We start from the raw sequence: 19190 nt of genomic DNA, 5'->3' as shown, positions 1-19190 counted from the left end.
GAAGAGATAAACAGAATACCATTCAGTTATGAGTGCATGTATTTGTGTGCAGAAATTATCATCAATGATTAAAAACGCACAAGGGATAAGTATAACATGAACATTATCAGAAACACAAGTGAACAGCAATTTTTGTGCATTATTCTAGGGCAAGCCTCCCCAAATTTGGCCCCCCAGCTGTTTTGGGACTACAATTCCCATCATCTCTGACCACTGGTCCTGTTAGCTAGGGATGATGGGAGTTGTAGTCCCAAAACAGCTGGAGGGCCAAGTTTGGGGGTGCCTGTTCTAGGGAGTAAGTGATAGTAAGTGGAGAAAAATCTACATATACATTGACAGGATAAGACTATATATCTACCATGTCAACTTTCACAGATATTTGCAAGGAGAAAGTAAATCCTTAAATGTCACTTGATCCGTTAGGTGCCCTCCATCCATCCATGAAGCTGTATTTTAGGTCGTGGGCCTCAAACCAAAAATAGTCTATTCTGCAGTAACAAGTAGTGCTGTACCTCAAGTAGATTAGAAAACCAGAGATTAGGCAAACAGACAAAGAACAGAGAGATATGCTGCAAGTGTATTTTAAAAGATTGGCAAGTATGATGTACCATATTTTTTGCACCATAACACTCACTTTTTTCCTCCTAGAAAGTAAGGGGAAATGTCTGTGTGTGCTATGGAAGGAATGCCTATGGGTGGGGGGGGGGGGAATCTGCTGCAGTCGTGAGCAGAGGATCCATGGTTCCCCTTCCTTCCCTCTTCCGTGGCTCGCTTTGAAACAGCAAAGTAGGAGAAGAGCCGCTGAGTGGGGAGGAGAGAGGGACAGAGAGCCTGCTTGCTTTAAAGGAGCAAAGCGGGAGAGGAGAGGAGCCGCTTACACAAGTGTAAGCAGCTCCTGTCCGGTTGGCTCCTTTAAAGCAAGCAGGCTCTCTGTCCCTCTCTCCTCCCCACTCAGCTGGCTAAATAGCAGCAAAGTTTGCCAGGGAGGAGGGAGAGAAGCAGAGCCTGCTTGCTTCTCCCCTTATACCCCTCTTCTGCATTATTAGCAGCATCCTTCTCCACCCACCCCATGCGTGTTCCTTGTCCCTTGAGTGCTTTTCCTTCCCTTCCCACTTAAAACGTGGTTACAAAGCACGGATCCACATGGATCCTCAGGATTTTTGCACTGGGTCACCCCAAATTCACCATCAGATCACACAGCATGTCCATGGCTACAGCTTGCACCAAATAAATCACGCACCCGCTGTTGCCTGGAGCCGCAGTGGTGCAAAAACGTGGTTACAAAGCATGGATCCACATGGATCTTCAGGATTTTTGCATTGGGCTACCCCAAACTCACTGTCAGATCACATGTCTGTGGCCACAGCATGAACCACAAAAATCATACATCCACTGTTTCGTTTAGAATATTTTTTTCCTTGTTTTCCTCCTCTAAAAACTATGTGTGTGTTATGGTCGGGTGCGTGTTATAGAGTGAAAAATATGGTATGTAAACAAAGACTAGAAATTGTACAGTGGAATCTTGGTTCTCAAACGCCATGGTACTCAAACATTTCAGCTCCTGAAGATCAAAAACCGGAAGTAAGTGTTCCGGTTTTCAAATGTTTTTTGGAACCCAAACATCTGATGCGGCTGTCGGCTATTGTTTCCAGGGTGCCTGCGCCAATCGGAAGCTGTGCCTTCGTTTTCGAACGTTTCAGAAGTCGGAACAGACTTCCAGAACGGATTATGTTCGAAAACCAAGGTTCCACTGTATTTCTATTTGCATTTTACCAGAAACCAGAAGACTGTGGCTAAAGGTTTGACTGACTGCTTCAAATCACAAAGTGAAATTCACACACACACACTGCTTTGGGGACTTTGTCGTTTCTTTATGGGTGCCGAGGGAAAAGCAGAAACTAGGGCTAACAGCAGTGTGTGAGAGGCACTTCAGTCAGGATCATGGCTGGGAAGGGAAAAGTTAAACCTTCCCTCCTCCTTTTGTGCTGCAGTTCTGAGAAAAAGCCTCCCCTCTCTGGCACCTGCTATTAAGTAAAATAAAATGAAAATCATGATGTGCTCTATGTGGCACCATGCCTAATGTGATCCTTAATTTATTGTTTGTAAATATACAATATATAAATGAGTGCCCTATTAACTCTGCATATAGGTTCTATAAGCCGGAATCTTGACCTCATAACAGGGATGATGTCGAGCCAAGCAAGGTATGCCAGGCCCCATCCCTATATTGTTTTAAGTGGCTGGTAAAAACGTGGCTGTTTTAAAAGGTTGTTTTGTTTTTGCTGGTTTATCTTTCATTCCTTAGGGCTCATCTGCACTTTTGCCTGTCCCATACCTAGAAAGCAGAGGTCCAAGAAGTTTTCTGCTTGTCCCATGATTTCAAGGCACAGGTCCAAGAGGGGTTTTGTTTCTTTGTTTGTCCCACCACTCCCCCCCCCCCCCGGAAAACCCACTGTTTACCACTGAATGGGAACAAACATTAGTCTGCTGAAAAACTGATTGATGTTTGTTCTGATGCAGTGGGTTTTCCTGGGGGAAAGCGGCGGGACAAGCGAAAGTGTTGGACGAGCCCTTAGTTTGGATGGCTGCATAGGATTCTGTTATGGAGGCTTGACTTTGATGTTAATACTAGCAATGTTGATGGGGTGTGTTATAGTTCATTGTTGTTTTGATGTTTTGGTACAAGTTTTCAAAATAAAATCATAAATAAGTTAGATTGTTACTAATTCAGCAACCACCAACGGTTTATAACAGAGTTTCAATCAGATTTCCTTCCTGAACACACTCCTTCCTAACCTCTCTTGATAACTGGATTGATCTTATTTTATCTATGCAATAGTGGCTGGCTGTCACTGCAGAAATCAAATTAGCTGCTCAAAATTCCAAGACTTCATATCTAATTTTTTAGCAGAGACAAAGTTGAGGGACACACTGATGTGGAAACACAGCTGCTCCTGTTGCTCATGGCGGTAATTTTTTGCAGAACTGGCCAGCTCCACTGGCGCTCTGAGCACTTGGCAGAAGTCCACGAAGAGTTTGATAGTGCTGCAATTATCAAGGGTGAAAGAGACACTGACATTTTGCTTCTTACCCATTTGGCAGATGGCAAAATAGGAGGATATTTTAGTGTTGACACCAGGGAGCCATGTTAATTCTATCCTGTTTTCCTCATACCAAGACATACACCCTGTAATCATCATGTAGAACATGTGTTTGAAAAGCAGAATGACTTTAAGTCTCGCAATTTAAAATAGTGCTGCTCTGCAAGGGCTTAGAATGAGAAACAACACAGATATACGCTATTAAAGCTCAAGATCACTTTCGTGTCGCCAACTAAGAGACCAACCATACCACAGAAAATGTTCTTGTAATTCACAGCAGACTACCGACTACAGTCTTACTCCATTTCAACACATCTTAGCATCTGGACCAATTTCTATGTTAATTCTAATTATCAGTCATGCCCAGGATACCATACTGATAAGAGGAGTGGGTGTTGCCTAAAACTTTCATAACTTTATCATGGATGATTACCATATTTACTGAAACAATTTTGACATGTTATTTTATCTCTTCAAGTGTGAAGAACAAAATAGTTCACCCAGTATCTACGTTATGGATCCAACATGCCCTTTTGGCACTCTATGTGGGGGAGATCAGTTTTCATTATTTTCAGCATTGGTTGCAGCCCCAAAACTATTCCAGAGTATACCCAGCCTTCAGGGGGGCATGAGAGATAGCCAGGGAAAAGCCTCTGAGCTCAAACAGAACTTTAAACATGGTCCTTTGGATTCAAAGTTCCTGCTGACATAGAAACTAATCCAGTATGCTGATATGCAAACATATTCAATGCTTTGAGCGTCCTGTGTTTGCGCACAACTGTAGCAAAAGCATGGTACTATTTTGGAAACAATGCAGTATCCTGAAAATCTATTAAGTCCAGTTGCAGACGACTCTGGGGTTGCGGTGCTCATCTCACTTTACTGGCCGAGGGAGCCAGCGTTTGTCCGCATACAGCTTCCGGGTCATGTGGCCAGCATGACTAAGTTGCTTCTGGTGAACCAGAGCAGCGCACGGAAACACCGTTTACCTTCCTGCTGGAGCGGTATCTATTTATCTACTTACACTTTGACGTGCTTTCGAACTGCTAGGTTGGCAGGAGCAGGGACCGAGCAACAAGAGTTCACCCCGTTGTGGGGATTCGAACCGCCGACCTTCTGATCAGCAAGCCCTAGGCTCTGTGGTTTAGACCACAGCGCCCCCCGCGTCCCTTACAACTGTGAAAATACCTGGCGAACTCTCAATAAGCAGCTACATGAATTGGTATCCAGCAAGTATTAGAAATGTAAATACAGCGAACAAACAAACCCCTAATCAGCCATAATAAATTACACGACAGCTCATTCATTGATCCTTGATCAATGGACCTTAATGCTGTCTTTTCTCATATTTCTGTCAATATTCAGATGCTTTAAAATGCCGTCTTTTATTTTCAAGTATATAAGATAGCATTTCTTAACTTCAAATTTACCCACCCAGCAGTCTAGAATGCAGTGGCATAATGCACCCAATAGTATATTTCCATCATGCAATCCTTAAACGTTTTGGCAGAATCCTTATCTCAATTTATGGATGGTGTTTAATAGGAACAAGGATGTGGGTTGCCAAAAGTCAAATTAGCTAATGCAGTATCTAATGAAGAGTAAAGCTTTGATCATGCTCTGAAATAAATTCTACATGAAAAGCGGATAGAGAAAAATGAACAAGCAATTCAACTTGTGACACTGTGATAAATGCCATGCTTTATGAAGTACCTCTTAACTGATTGCCAGTATCATACACTGATGTTATATCTAACTGATGTACCTTAATGGAAAGATGTCTGGAATGTTTAAAAAGTGACATTTCTGTTCAGCATATGAAATATCTGGAATTCCAAAATTGTACACATGGAGACTAATTTTTTTGTGCACAAGCCTTTTAAAAAAATCTCTTCTTGGTTTGAATCAGGAGTGGGCAACCTTTTGCCCTCAAGGCCCATCTACAATGGAGGGCATGCACTCAGGGACTGCATCTCAGTAAGTTTAACCAGAGCCAGCACTAGGAGATCAGCAGACCCCTCTCCACTCAAGTAGGGAGAGAAAGGTCTTTGGAAGACAGGGATATTTCTCCTCTCCTCACCATCATGCTAGAAGTCTTAACTTTAAATGGTCAGTATAAATTACTGCCCTGATTTCCTCCCCCCATAAAACATTTTTCTTCCATTTAATTCACAAATGGTGAGCACACAAAAGATGCTGGAGCAGTGCAGTTGTATTGAAAGGGAGAAGACCCTTGTAGCAAACACAGGCAAAGGTGTTTCCTCCTAACAGCTGATGTTTGGCAACACATATTGGCTGGCTGTAACACTAACCACTGAAGTTTGCAGAAAGACAAGGAATGCATGGGAGTTTTGGGGCGCAAGTCACAGCGCCTCATTCTGGCTCTCCTGCCTCCTTCATTGGTGGGTTTTAGGAGGGAGTCTGAGTAGACTACTTCCAGATCTCACATAATTAAGGAGTTGGCTTAGTATCTATAAATGTTTTCAAACAGTAATGGGAAGAGGGGTGAGGATTTACATTAAGAAAATGGCTTGAAATACCCTCTCCTCCTGTGCTATGGTCTTGAACGGTATCACCCTTCACCCCTCTATCTTTTATTTTCATTCTTTTAAGAAAGGATGAAGAAACCAGAGGGCCAATCACATATCTCCAATGTCTGACTTAGTTTGGGGTTGTTAAAGATGGATGTTCATATGGAACAGCTGAACTGTGTGGGCTGAAAAGACTTTACTCTCACATGTGTTACATTTTCTCCCTTCAGAGGTGAGGAAAACAGCTTGGATGAGGGGGGTTGGACTCGATGGCCCTTGTGGTCTCTTCCAACTCTATGATTCTATGATTCTAAATTTGATGGGGGTGGGAACTGCCAGTGAGGAAATGTTAAATACTCCTTCCTCCACACTGTTGCAGCTATTCATATGTGCCCTTCACACACAAGGCTGCATTTTAGTACTAGGAATGTTAACCTGACTACCATGTTAGTTTTTCTGCTAAAAGGAACATGTCTTAAAGTATCAGTATAGCATACCTACCGATCACAGAGAGCAAATTATTCTATTTGGGGAAGGGAGAGGGGCTGCCTACTGTTTCTACAACTTGCAAATAGGCAAGCCTTCTCATAAGGTGTGACAAGCTAATGTAAATGACTGCTGGACCCTCTTGAGATTTTTCTAGTATCAGAAATGTTAAATAATTCCATTCATGTTCTTTGCTCAAGACCTCCAAAGTCATTTTCATAGACGGCCAGCTGGGATTAAGAAGAAAACAACACTTCCCATGGCCCAATTACTAGGAAAATAAGCATTCTTTGTTTCTAAAAACAATCGCCAAATTTGAAGTAGGGATGGCAGTTCCTTAAAATCTTGGATGTGGACTTCATCAGCTCAGATATTTTCTAATTTCCATCTAATTCCTATATCATTGCCACATAACCTTTAAGCAATTCTGTGTGCTCTTTGTAGCGGTGCATTATTGGCTGCCCTAGAACAGGCTACTGCGTCAGAAATTGTGAAAGTAAGACTTTGAGGGATGTGAAAATGCTTTAAACCAGGCATAGGAAATTGGATCCAGTCAGCAGGCCAGATCCTTATCTCCACCAGCCCTCACAGGCCAACTTTGACAGGTGCACAGGACCACCCACCTGCGAAAGTTCAAAAGAGGCTGCTGGTTACAGCACTTCCAGCACTAATCAGCAGATTAACACTAGGAATGCACCTTCCAAGAGGCTTCCTGAAAGGTAAAGGTAAAAAGTAAAGAACCCCTGGACAGTTAAGTCCAATCAAAGGTGACTGTGGGGTTGCGGCACTCATCTCACTTTCAGGCCAAGGGAGCCAGTGTTTGTCCATAGACAGCTTTCCGGGTCATGTGGCCAGCATGACTAAGCCGCTTCTGGTGCAACACAACACTGTGACAGAAGCCAGAGTGCACAGAAACACCGCTAACCTTCCTGTCGCCGTGGTACCTATTTATCTACTTGCACTAGTATGCTTTCAAACTGCTAGGATGGCAGAAGCTGGGGCAGAGCAATGGGAGCTCACCAGAGAACCCCCTTGACATCTCTGCAGAGGGGCAAATGCTCCTAAAAGCATCACATCTTCCCCATGGAGGGTAGGTAGTTTGTGTTCAAAGTGCTGCCTCTAGCTTTCTGAGAAAAGGGGAAAGAAGACCTATTTAAAAAAATGATCCTAGCTGACCGTCAGGGCTTGCAGATAACCCTGAGCTGTGCTTTGAAACTCAGCCAATCAGCTGACAGTTGGGGCTTCAAAGCACCTTGCAAAGGGCTTTGCAGGCACTGATCAGCTGACTGGCAGAGCTTGCAACATCCCTTTTGGCCCAGACACAACATGGCACCAGGTATAAGGCAGGTGGGCATGCCATGAGCAAAATCGTCTGGCGGCCAGCCAAATGGAGAGGTCTGGTGGCTCTGATGACCCCTGCTTTAAACTTTAGAGGCAGTATCAAAAGGATAGAAGAATACAGCTAAGAGCACAGAAAAGTGGATTTGTTACAGGGAGTGGGGTGGGTAAAAAAGGGAAAGGGTATGAGTGGGAAGTAGGGAGGGGACAAGCAAAATTACCACTGCACAGGGAGCATGTGATGATGAACAAGGAATAAATTAGCAGGTCAGAGCAGAAGGCAGAGTTGGGACATCACTGGCTGAGGACCGCCTAGGTCCTGGAATATTCCAAATATCTTTAGGCTGCAACATTGCGCCCATAGCTCAATACAGAAAATAGGGCATAAAGTGGGTCTTTGTTTTCTACTTAAAAGTCCTGTTTGCATCTTGAGGCAACAGTTAGTAGCTACAAGAGAAATGTGTTAGAAATTATAACAATTACTGTGTTACTGAAAACTGCTTTAACCTTGCCCACACTATTGTACAGTTAGTCTTTCAAACACTGTAAATATTTTATTTTCCTCACTTGAATGAAAGCAGGCACTTCATAAATTATTTCAGTATGCATAATACTATTCTACAATGAATAATTCTGGCAATTGCTAAAGTTAATCTCAAATCACTCAGCCAGCTTTTTGACAACAGAATAGTTCTCCATCCAGCTGAAGAATTTTCCTTCCCCAATCACTTATATGTGATTCATAAATTCCTGGAAAAATGCATTATTTCTTTTGCTTCCTAGAAAAACACCTCCTCGGGTGCAATGGAGAACATTCTCTACCACAACATCTAGACTCAGTTGCAACAGGTTACACTTAAAGATGGAAGGGTGGTTTATTCATTCATTGCAACAGTTTGTTACACTACTGTGTTCACATATATCAACTATTTGGTTTCTGACACAAGTATAATTGCTCAAAAATATGCTAATGCTGCAAATCCTATACTTAGCATATTGTACAAAGCAATGCAATCCTACTGAACCCAGTAGAGCTAGACATACATAGAACGGCTCTAAGTGGGACCCAGTGGCGTAGCGTGGGGGGTGCAGGGGGGGCCGGCCGCACCGGGCGCAACATCTGGGGTTAGGGCAAATCCACGGGTTAGGGGGCGCAAATCCACGGGTTAGGGGGCGCAAATCCACGGGTTAGGGGGCGCAAATTACTTGCCTTGCCCCGGGTGCTGACAACCCACGCTACGCCACTGGTGGGACCAAATACACACAAGCTGCCAATACACTCCTTTTTGAAACCCTGAAAGCCTGATAGCGTAAAGCCTTAGTATCATATTATACATATTGTTTATTCATAGGTTGTTGTTATTTAGTTACTAACTATGCAATACTATGTTTGCTTACTCAAAAGTAAGTCCCACTGTGTTATGAAGTTTATGTAAATGCATATAACTCATGGTTCAAATAATGATTTCTTAGTCAAGATAGAATAATCAGCCAGCAATTGGGCTTGTTGATGCAGGATACATATTTAGTGCCCATGCCAAAACCTACTGACATTTCTAATCAATAAAGTTGTGGCCATTTCAATCCCAAACTATTGTCCTGTCTTTATTGCAGATTCCTGACCTCCTGCACCTGAAATGATTTCTTAGTTTCAAACATCTGAATCTATATTTACTTCCTTTCTTTATTTTTTTATTTTTTACACATTTTTTAGTTGTATCTTTACAAGGAATGGCGTAAATGCTATTAATACTTGTGACACAGGACTACAAAAATAATTTGCTTGTTAAAATAAGGTGCTTTGACCTGACCCCACCCCCATCCATCCTCCCTCTCCCCACCCCCCCTTTCTTTTTTCTTTCTGTTTTCTTCTCCCCCTAATGCCTCAACAAATGAAACGGATTTGTAAAAACGTTACATGGAAGAAGAAGACAAAAAAAACGAGGCACTTCACTTCTGTAAAACAAGAAAATCCTTAATAAAAAAAAATATTAAAATAAGGTGCTTTGCTTTTGGGCCCACATTCTCTATTCAAAATGTGAAAAAAAGCTCACCACAATGAAGTCTAATCAGGCATACATTTAACTGAAGCGAGATGGTATACTGTTTAGTGTGGATAACTAAAGTGAGCTTTGTTTGAGTCACCATAAAAGGAGGACAAGGAAAAAGTGATTGGAATAATCCCTATATCTAATCCTACAAATTATTTAAGCAAATGCAAAGTTATGTTTTTCCTTTAAGACAAAAAAAATTCTAAAATGTCCAGAAAGACTTTGTGTTTTGTTGCTCCAGGAGATATAAATGTCAAATCTGGAGAAATGGTACCGCTGCTGTTTTGTTGTCACAAAATGACAGCTGACCGAGAACGGTGCTGCTTGTGGAGGAATAAACAATATGTGAGAAGCCACTGATGCTGACACACATTATTCTACATATAACGTTTAGCAGAAATTATTTTATACTGTATGTTCGCTGCCAGGCACATACATTCATAAGGTAGGCAATTTTATGTGTCACAATACACAGAGAGACAGGACATTCCAGAAAACCACAGATGATGTAAGTTATTGGAAATGGATAGAGGAAATGTGTTTCTTTTTAAAGGGAGTGTGTTTCAGGTATGCGGAAACAAAGCACACTGTGGTGGACTTCCAAGATTACTCCATTAGCTTCAGTATGTTACAGAAGAGGGAACAACAAATTAAAATTGCAGGGTCGAGATGTTTTACAGTATCTTCTCCCATTTCAGCCTTAAAAAACAAAACAAAAAAACCTTTGGGCTCATCCACACTTCTGCTTGTTCTGTGTCTAGAAAGAACAGGTCCAAGAGGATTTCTGATTGTCTCATGCTTTCTGAGCAAGGGCTCGAGAGGTTTTTAGCTTGTCCCACCACTGTCCCTGGGAAAACTTGCGGTTTTCTGCTGAAATGGAACGTCAATCTACAGAAAAACTGACTGATGTTTATTTTCCTGGGGGAAAGCAGCGGGACAAGCAGGTGTATTTGTTTTTAAATAACAAATATACCAACTACAATACACTAGGATTTCTACCGTTTGTCTCCTTCAGGATCCCTTGTCCCACAACTATAAGGAAGTGCTTTTCTCTCTATATTTCTTTTGATTATAGGAACTTGCAATATGCATTGTAATCAAATCAGTGCTAACGTTCCTTATTCTTCAGTGAAGCAGAGCTTCTGCTATGTGAACCTCCTCTCCAGCCTCTTACCGAATACACCTAAGTTCATCCTCGCCCTAGGGCAGAATTAGGAAGCACCTAAGCACAGTGAGATGAGCGCACAACCCTAGAGTCTGTCAAGACTGGCCCGTACGGGCAGGGGTACATTTACCTTTACCTTTAAGCACAGTGGAGCCAGTTATTATTATTTTTATTTATGGAATTTATATACCGCCCTATACCCGGAGGTCTCAGGGTGGTTCACAGAAAAGATCACAAAATATAAAATCAGAATAAAAACAACAACCCAATTGTTAGGTTGTGGGTGAACATATCAGACGACACAGCGATTCTCCGAACAGCTCTTGTTTATTCACAGGTCAGAACAGAACTGAACTGAAGGGTTCAGCCAGCCTGCTTATATAGAGCTCCAGTACAACATAATTGTAACAACTTTCTGTAACTATCCAATCACTGAACGTCACTTTCGATCCCTTATTTGCATATGTGGACCTGAACTATCTACAGTATCCCCCTGCTGGCCCAGGGTGAGAACTTCAGTACGTAACACCAATAACATGCCCCTCCCCCAAAGAGCCACATTTTAAAAGGGTATAGGATGTCAATCAGATCAACCAAAGGCCTGGTTAAAAAGGATTGTTTTTGCCTGGCGCCTAAAGGTGTATAATGAAGGCGCCAGGCGAACTTCCCCGGGGAGAGCATTCCACAAATGGGGAGCCACTGCATAGAAGGCCCGTTCTCGTGTTGCCACCCTCCAGATCTCTCAAGGAGGAGGCACACGAAGGAGGGCCTCAGAAGATGATCTCAGGTTCTGGGTAGGTTCATATAGGAAAAGGCGGTCCTTGAGGTATTGTGGTCCTAAGCAATACTCAGCTAAGGGATATTAGTTGTCAATATGAATAATCAAATAACAACATATAATTGTTCTTTGTCATAGCTACACCATACATTTAAAGCTCTCTTATGCCTCATTAACTGTCAGGCTTCCGCAAGAATCCTGCATACTGACCTTGCAGACTTACAATCTGACCTTGCAGACGTAACAAATCCGAGCACCCTTAATAATTCCTACAGTTCGCCTTGACTTTGAAAGTGCTATAAGAATGCTTTAAAAGTATGGTGTGGATGTGACCCTTGTATGGAAAAGTTCACATAAAAAATAATAATATTTAGATTAGAACACTGTATTAACTGGAGAGCCAAATCTAAGAGCAGGGCAAAGGTGTATTCCCTTAGCAACCTTACCCACTTAATCAATAGCTGATAAAAATTGTTTGCAATGAATTTGCTTGTTTTCAATGCAAACTGATGCAAAAAATGTTGCAAGCTGAACTTAAGATGGGGAAAATGAGAAACTAAGAGAAACAGAGATTGACATATTCCCCCATCCCTAATTGGATCCCACTAGCAAATTGGTAGAGTAGAAAGGAAAAAAAAACAGAGGAAGGGTTAACTTCTCCAAACCATTAAAAAACAATCTGTCATCACATCTTGTCAGCTATGGAAGAAAAGGGCAGAACTAAAAGACTGCATCTAAATGTCAAAGTGCATTTGGTATTCAGCAGAAGCGGGCTACGTAAGATGTAGATATTTCAAAAAGGAAACATCATAGTACAAAATGAAAATGCATGCAGGAACAAAATACAGAATACTGAAAGACAGCTGTCATACTAAAGATTTATATTCACTGTGGCCTGATAAAAACTTTCACTTTTTGTGCTAAAGGCTGTAAGATGTCCCCTTCCTATTCTGATCCCTTTAAAAACCGTTTTTATCACACCCTGAACAAAGCTTTTTACAAGTAATTAAAAAAACTTGAATGTTTTTGAAAACAGATGCAAGACAAGTCAAATTTTACCACGAAGACAAATTCATGCTTTACAGTGGCACTCCTTTCACACCAACTGCCCTATGTACTGTCTCTGATTGCACAAGCAAGGGACTCGTCTTCATTATATCAATCTTATTTTAAGGAGGGAACAGAAACCTAAAATTCTCAAAATCAAAAGGAGCTGTGGTGCTCAGCATCTTATAGTATCGGGAAAAACCACACATGATCAAGCGTGTATATACACACAGATGTAGAAATACATATAAAAATATTTATTAAAAAAAAGAAATACATATTCAGAGATTCACATTTCCTAAATGTGAGCAAGTTTCCTCTTACAATGTTTCCAAATATTCGTGGGAAGAAAGGGCTCTTGCTTATGGGGTTGTGTTGTGTTCCCATCTCAATATAAAATACCTGTCATGTTTTCTTCTTCTTCAAGAAACAATGCATCTGCTGTGAAGCAAAAGTGCAACCTGATCTAGTTTACAGCTTTCTCAATTTTTTCCTAACATACTTTTGCAGACACATGCACTGTGTGACCTCTCAACTACAATACCCAGGTGGAGGTGCCCTAATGGATATAAGCCAGCAATGCCAAGGGATCCTGTGCCAGCTTAAATAACTGCATGGGGCTGTAAACTGAGTGAGACACAGGGGGTAACAAGTAGGCCTTTCTTAGCTGCCAAAAAGCAACCAGAGGATCTGACCCGGTGTGACCCATGGTATCAGTAGAAGGGCTTTGCACAGAAAGCTGGAGCCAGAGACCCCCCAAGGTTATGTCTGTATTGTTGAGACATAAATTGCCTCCCCGTAGCTTAAATATAATCATCAGGGGTTACAGAATGCTTCCTACATAGAAGTGGTGCATTTTTATAACTGCTGCCAGCTTCTCTCAATCAAGAGTGCAATTAGCATATGGACTGTAAAATTTATCTCTCCTATATAGACTCCATTTTCATAATTATCTTCCATCCCATAACGTGGCAGCAGATTTTCATTTGTAACAGCCCTAGCTTCAGACAGATAAACAAAGTTAATATAATTCAATCATGTCCACATCCACTTTACAAATATGTTCAGTAATACCACCATGCCAGCTCCAGTATCAACACTATGCAATTAAAAACTGTAGCTACAATCACGCATTGCAGGCTTTTAAATGTTTGCTTTGCTGATACACAATTTTATGTTCCATGGATGGATTTTTTTAAAAAAATGCTTAGACTGTATTAACTTAGAGAAAACTTTATACATGTTTTTAGAAATAAATTCTACATTACGCAGGTAGAAGGACTGTAAGAATATAGTATATTCATTTCTGATATTCCAGAACAGTAATGCAACTATCTAATATAAAGTTATTTCTATGGACTAGTCATAAAGCAACTGTGTTAGGCTGCATGTCATTCTGAAAGCTAATTCAAATTATGCTGCAATATTAATCGCAACCCCAACTGCCTCACCGGTGAAAACCCTTAGATAATGAACTGACAACAAGAGATTACTTTTAGGAAGTATAGTCTTAGATCTGCATTCCTTCCTATTTTGTAATCATACACATGATCCATATGACTCTGCTTTGCAAATCATAGCTAGGATACAAATCCTTAGGCGATTACTGCAATCTACACCGAGAATAAGGGCTGTTCTGGTGTAATAGCCAACCCTTGTTTTAGTGCTTGGGCTCAGATTCTGCTTCCTCCCCTTTTCACTCATATGCTCCAATCTACTCCCTATTTGGACCACCTATGGTCCAAATAAATCTGAATTGGCATGTTTTGTCATTTAAACTAGAATTTGAAACCCACTTCAACTATGACTTTCATTCCTAGTTTGGAGGGCAAGCTGAAACCATAGCTTTCTGGTTTGGACGCAACAGCAAACTATGGCTTGTCCATACAAGGAAGTGAGGGAGGGAATTATAGTTGATGAAGAAAGGGGAAAGGAGTTGAAGAAAGGAGGAGAAAGGAGCCAAAGGGGGGTGAATAAGGCTCCAGGACAGGATCAACTGGGCATAAAATTCATAAAACTCAAGAGCCTTGCTTTCACATATCTTTTGGATTATAGATGCATCTGGCAAGATATTGGCATATAAGGTTAACAAACAGAAAATAGAGGTTTTAATAATTCAGATGTGCAAGACAAAATTTATATGATGCAACCACATAGGTTGAATATAATAAAGTAAAATATTTAAGAGTGAGATTAATAGAAGATGTGAAGTTTAAGAAACTGATTCAGCACATAAAGTCTGACTTTAAAAGATTGGGGGAAGGAATTGAATTTATCCTGTATAGCCTGGGTAAACTCAATTAGGATTGTTATTCTGCCAAGATTCCTGCTTCTGTTTATTGCACTACCTCTGTCAGTAGATTCAAAAGAACTAAGAAGTTGGCAGAAAATGCTGAACAGCTTTATGTGGCATGATATCCCATATAAACAGCCCAAAATTGATGTCAATACCATGGAAGTCCCAGAACAGAAGGGAAGTTTGGCAACCTCTATTCTAAGCATATACTATGAGACAGCACAGTTAAGTTGGCTGAGGACTTGGTTATCCCATGATGAAGATTTACACTGCCTAGAACAATTTTTTTTAACTGAAACACTCTTAGAAACTTTCATGTGGGCAGCATGTTTGTTGGAAATATTGGTTCAAACATGTCCATTAAGACAGAAGTAAATTTGGAATGGCAGTAAACAAAAAAAAGGCTTTAAAAAGTGTCTGTTATTTATGGATTTTAGGGGAGAATTATAGTTAGTAGAATAAGATGGGGAAAGGAACTGTGTTGCTAAGTTCTCAGAACAACAGAATAGGATCTAGAGTCAAGGTGAGAGGAGGAAAGGAATGTCCCACTGAAGATTCCATTCAGCTTGTGCAATATTACTGATGTTAACCAGATAGCTAGCTATTGTTCCTCTGCAGTTTCACCTTTGATTACCGTATTTTTTGCCCTATAGGACGCACTTTTTCCCCTCCAAAAATGAAGGGGAAATGTGTGTGCGTCCTATGGGGCGAATGCAGGCTTTCGCTGAAGCCTGGAGAGTGAGAGGGGTCGGTGCGCACCGACCCCTCTCACTCTCCAGGCTTCGCGGACCTCTCCGCAAGCAGCGGGAGCGCTCCCGCTACTTGCGGAGAGTTGCTTGCATGCAGAAGCCTGCACGCGCTGAGCTCAGCGCGTCCAGGCTTCGCGGACCTCTCCGCAAGCAGCGGGAGCCAGAGCTGGGCTCCCACGGCTTGCAGAGAGCTGCCTGTTTGGGGGCTGGGGCGGGGGAAGCTCGGGCCTCCCCTGCCCCAGCCCCACGCCTGGGGGGGGGAAATAATTTTTTCCCCTTTATTTCCCCCCCAAAAAACTAGGTGCGCCTTATGGGACGGTGCGTCCTATAGGGCGAAAAATACGGTAATTATTCCTAAATTCGTAGGTAAAAACTGGTTACTGATACAAGTAAAATTGCATGCTCACAAGTGATATGCTTCTAATATCTGCGCTACACATTCCAACACACAGCACGTGATCCAGGGCCCTACAAATATGCACTTGAGGTTTTGCTCAAGTATGAATCAATCTCCAAGAAGAAAACAGGGCATCTCCTGTATATGCAGAGTCTGCATGCACACGTATATTCAACCCACATGCACACAAAAGCCATTGGTTTGTGATAGTTCTGTGGATTGTCATTATACATACATATTGCACGCATGCACACACACACTGTACTGTTTTGCCAAAGTATAACCATAAAATATACTAAGAACTGTCTAAGGGAAGCTGTGTTAAGTAACACATATCACACAGCAGGCTCTCATTTGAGGCATTTGTTGCTTGTATTCCAGAGGAAGATGCTATTACTTTTCCATGTGGTAATCCACCAGACAAGAAACACATCAGGCAAGGACAAGGCAATCAGTGTCTTAGTTTACAATGTGTGAATCCCCGAAGCGAGAAAACCAATCATTAGATAAAAATAGATGCAACACTGAGCCAGGAAGCTTCAAGCCGACTTTGGCCTGAATGAGCACAGATGAAAAGGCAGGGGCACAAAGGGTCTATTACAAAAAGCACGCAGTCAAAAATGTCCAATGTGAAGTGAGGGCAACATGTTCTCTCATGTAAGAAGCAATCATATTAAAATGAGAAACCTTTGTTTGCAAAAAAATTCTTCTGAATATGAAAAATTGATTTGTACGTGGTCAAGAAAGGGCACGCAGTATTTTAAAAATGTGTGCCGTGCCCATGAAGTATATACTATAAACAGATACAATTATTAACCCAAATAGAGCCCAGGACATGACAATTCAAATATCTAAATATGGACAGTTTGCACCAATCTTAGCTTTTCATAATGTTGTTAATGGTGGAAACACTTCAGTAGAGTGTGTAGTTCTAACGTGTAGAAGATCAAGTCAAATGCAACAAATCTGAACACAATGAATCGGGGAAGGCAGTTACATAATAAGGACAGTTATTGCAGCCCATCAAACAATGTAAATGCATCAATTTTGTCTGTGCTAAAATACTCAGGAGGAGACTAATTCTTACGCTGACAATTGCCAAATAAATGTCAGCAGGAGTGACGAACTTGAACAAACTGATTTTGTATTGTACCCAGAAGCATAGGCTGCAGCAGGCAGCAAAACTCAGCCAAAATACTAGACAAGAAGTCAAAGAGAGGATACGATGTGTGGGGACCAGATCTTGGCATTCGAATCCTGCAGCTGTCAAACACATTTCATAAAAGGTTTCTTGTCTGCAGAACTTGCAAGATACTTAAAAAGAGGACAAATGGAAGGAAAAACAAACTGTAGCAGAATAAACGGGCGTAACAAGGGCAAATATACCACTATTGCAGGAAAATCTAAGTATCATCCTCCTACCCAGAAATGTTCATTTGCAATCTGATAATTCATTGTTGCAAAAGCGAGATCCATCAATAAGATGTTTAATGCAAGATCATTGGGACAAGAGATAAGTCACTATGTTGAAACATTATATACTCAGAAGATCCTGCCTTTATTTTTCAAAAGACTTCCTCTAAACCTGATTTTGAACACAGCGTGACAATTGCCTATGCAGAGGTACAGTATATCCAAGTCAGGCCTGGTGCAGGCTGAAGCCAGTGAGGAACAGGAAACAAACAAACAAACAAACAAACTATTATTATTATTATTATTATTATTATTATTATTATTAATAATAATAATAATAATAATAATAATACCCTGCCCATCTGGCTGGGTTTCCCCAGCCACTCTGGGCAGCTTCCAACAAAATATTAAAATACAATAGTCTATTAAACATTAAAAGCTTCCCTAAACAGGGCTGCCTTCAGATGTCTTCCAAAAGTCTGGTAGTTGTTTTTTTCTTTGACATCTGGTGGGAAGGCGTTCCACAGGGCGGGTGCCACTACCGAGAAGGCCCTCTGCCTAGTTCCCTGTAACTTGGCTTCTCACAGCGAGGGAGCCGCCAGAAGGTGGAAAAAGAAACCAATGGTATACAGATTAGGGCTGGGCTTTTCAACGCTGTGATGTATATACCAACATACAGTGGACTGTCTGGATACAAATGTAATTCATTCCAGGGGTCCATGTGCACCCCAAAAAATCCATATCCAGAGGCGCTGCTTCTGCGCATGCATGCAGCACGCAGAACATTTCTGCGCATGTGCAAGCAGCGAAACCTGGAAAAATACTTCCAGGTTTGCCGCTTTCACAACCCGAAATTTACATTACTCGAGAGTAACATAACCCAAGGGTCTACTGTATTGTGATGTCTAAATTAAGGATGGAGCTATGTAGAGGTACTGGCTGGTGTAGGGTTTTTCCCGCATTGGGATTTTTGCCGGCACCTGCTCTGGTGATTCGTTGTCCCCTGCAGGAGGTAGGGGAATGTGGAGCCGGCAGAGTTAACAGAGGCTGCAGGAATCAAGAAAAGCACTGGCTGGCTGCATGGTTTTTCAAACACTGTGATTTTTGCATACCACACACACACACACACACGATTCGCAGTATATTGCCAGGTCAAAAATTATGAAACCATAATTCAAACTGCTATCGAATGATTTATCAATATATCACTGGGAGTGGCCTCCAAGAACATATAACACTGGTCCTGATAAACCTACATTGGCTCCCAGTACATTTCTGAGCACAATTCAAAGTGTCAGTGCTGACCTTTAAAGTCCTAAACGGCCTCGGTTCTGTATACCTGAAGGAGCGCCTCCACCTCCATCGTTCAGCCCGGATATTGAGGTCCAGCTCCGATGGTCTTCTGGCGGTTCCAGGGACCCAGGCATAGGGCCTTCTCAATAGTGGGGCCTGCCCTTTGGAATGCCCTCCCATCAGATGTCAAGGAAATAAACAACTATCTGACTTTTAGAAGACATCTGAAGGCTGCCCTGTTTAGGGAAGTTTTTAATGTTTGATGTTTTATCACATTATTATTATTATTATTATTATTATTATTATTATTATTATTATTATTATTTCTGTTGTGAGCCCCCCAGAGTTGCTGGGAAAACCCAGCCAGATGGGTGGGGTATAAATAATAATAATAATAATAATAATAATAATAATAATAATAATAATAATACAGTGGTGCCTCGCAAGACAAAATTAATCCGTTCCGCGAGTCTCTTCGTCTAGCGGTTTTTTCGTCTTGCGAAGCACCCCTATTAGCGGCTTAGCGCTATTAGCGGCTTAGCGGC

The 19190-nt window shown here is 41.6% G+C and overlaps 1 protein-coding gene across 4 annotated transcripts in view; it reads right to left on the bottom strand.

The window, feature by feature from the left end:
* ANO10 (anoctamin 10) overlaps positions 1-19190 on the bottom strand; it is a 99192-nt gene that overhangs the window by 37331 nt on the left and 42671 nt on the right. The gene's annotated exons all lie outside the window — the stretch shown is intronic.

Source organism: Podarcis erhardii (assembly GCF_964252035.2).
Source record: "Podarcis erhardii genome assembly, chromosome: 12".
Taxonomy (NCBI): Eukaryota; Metazoa; Chordata; class Lepidosauria; order Squamata; family Lacertidae; genus Podarcis; species Podarcis erhardii.
The sequence above is the reverse complement of the archived record's forward strand: the minus strand, read 5'-3'. Positions and strand labels throughout refer to the sequence as shown.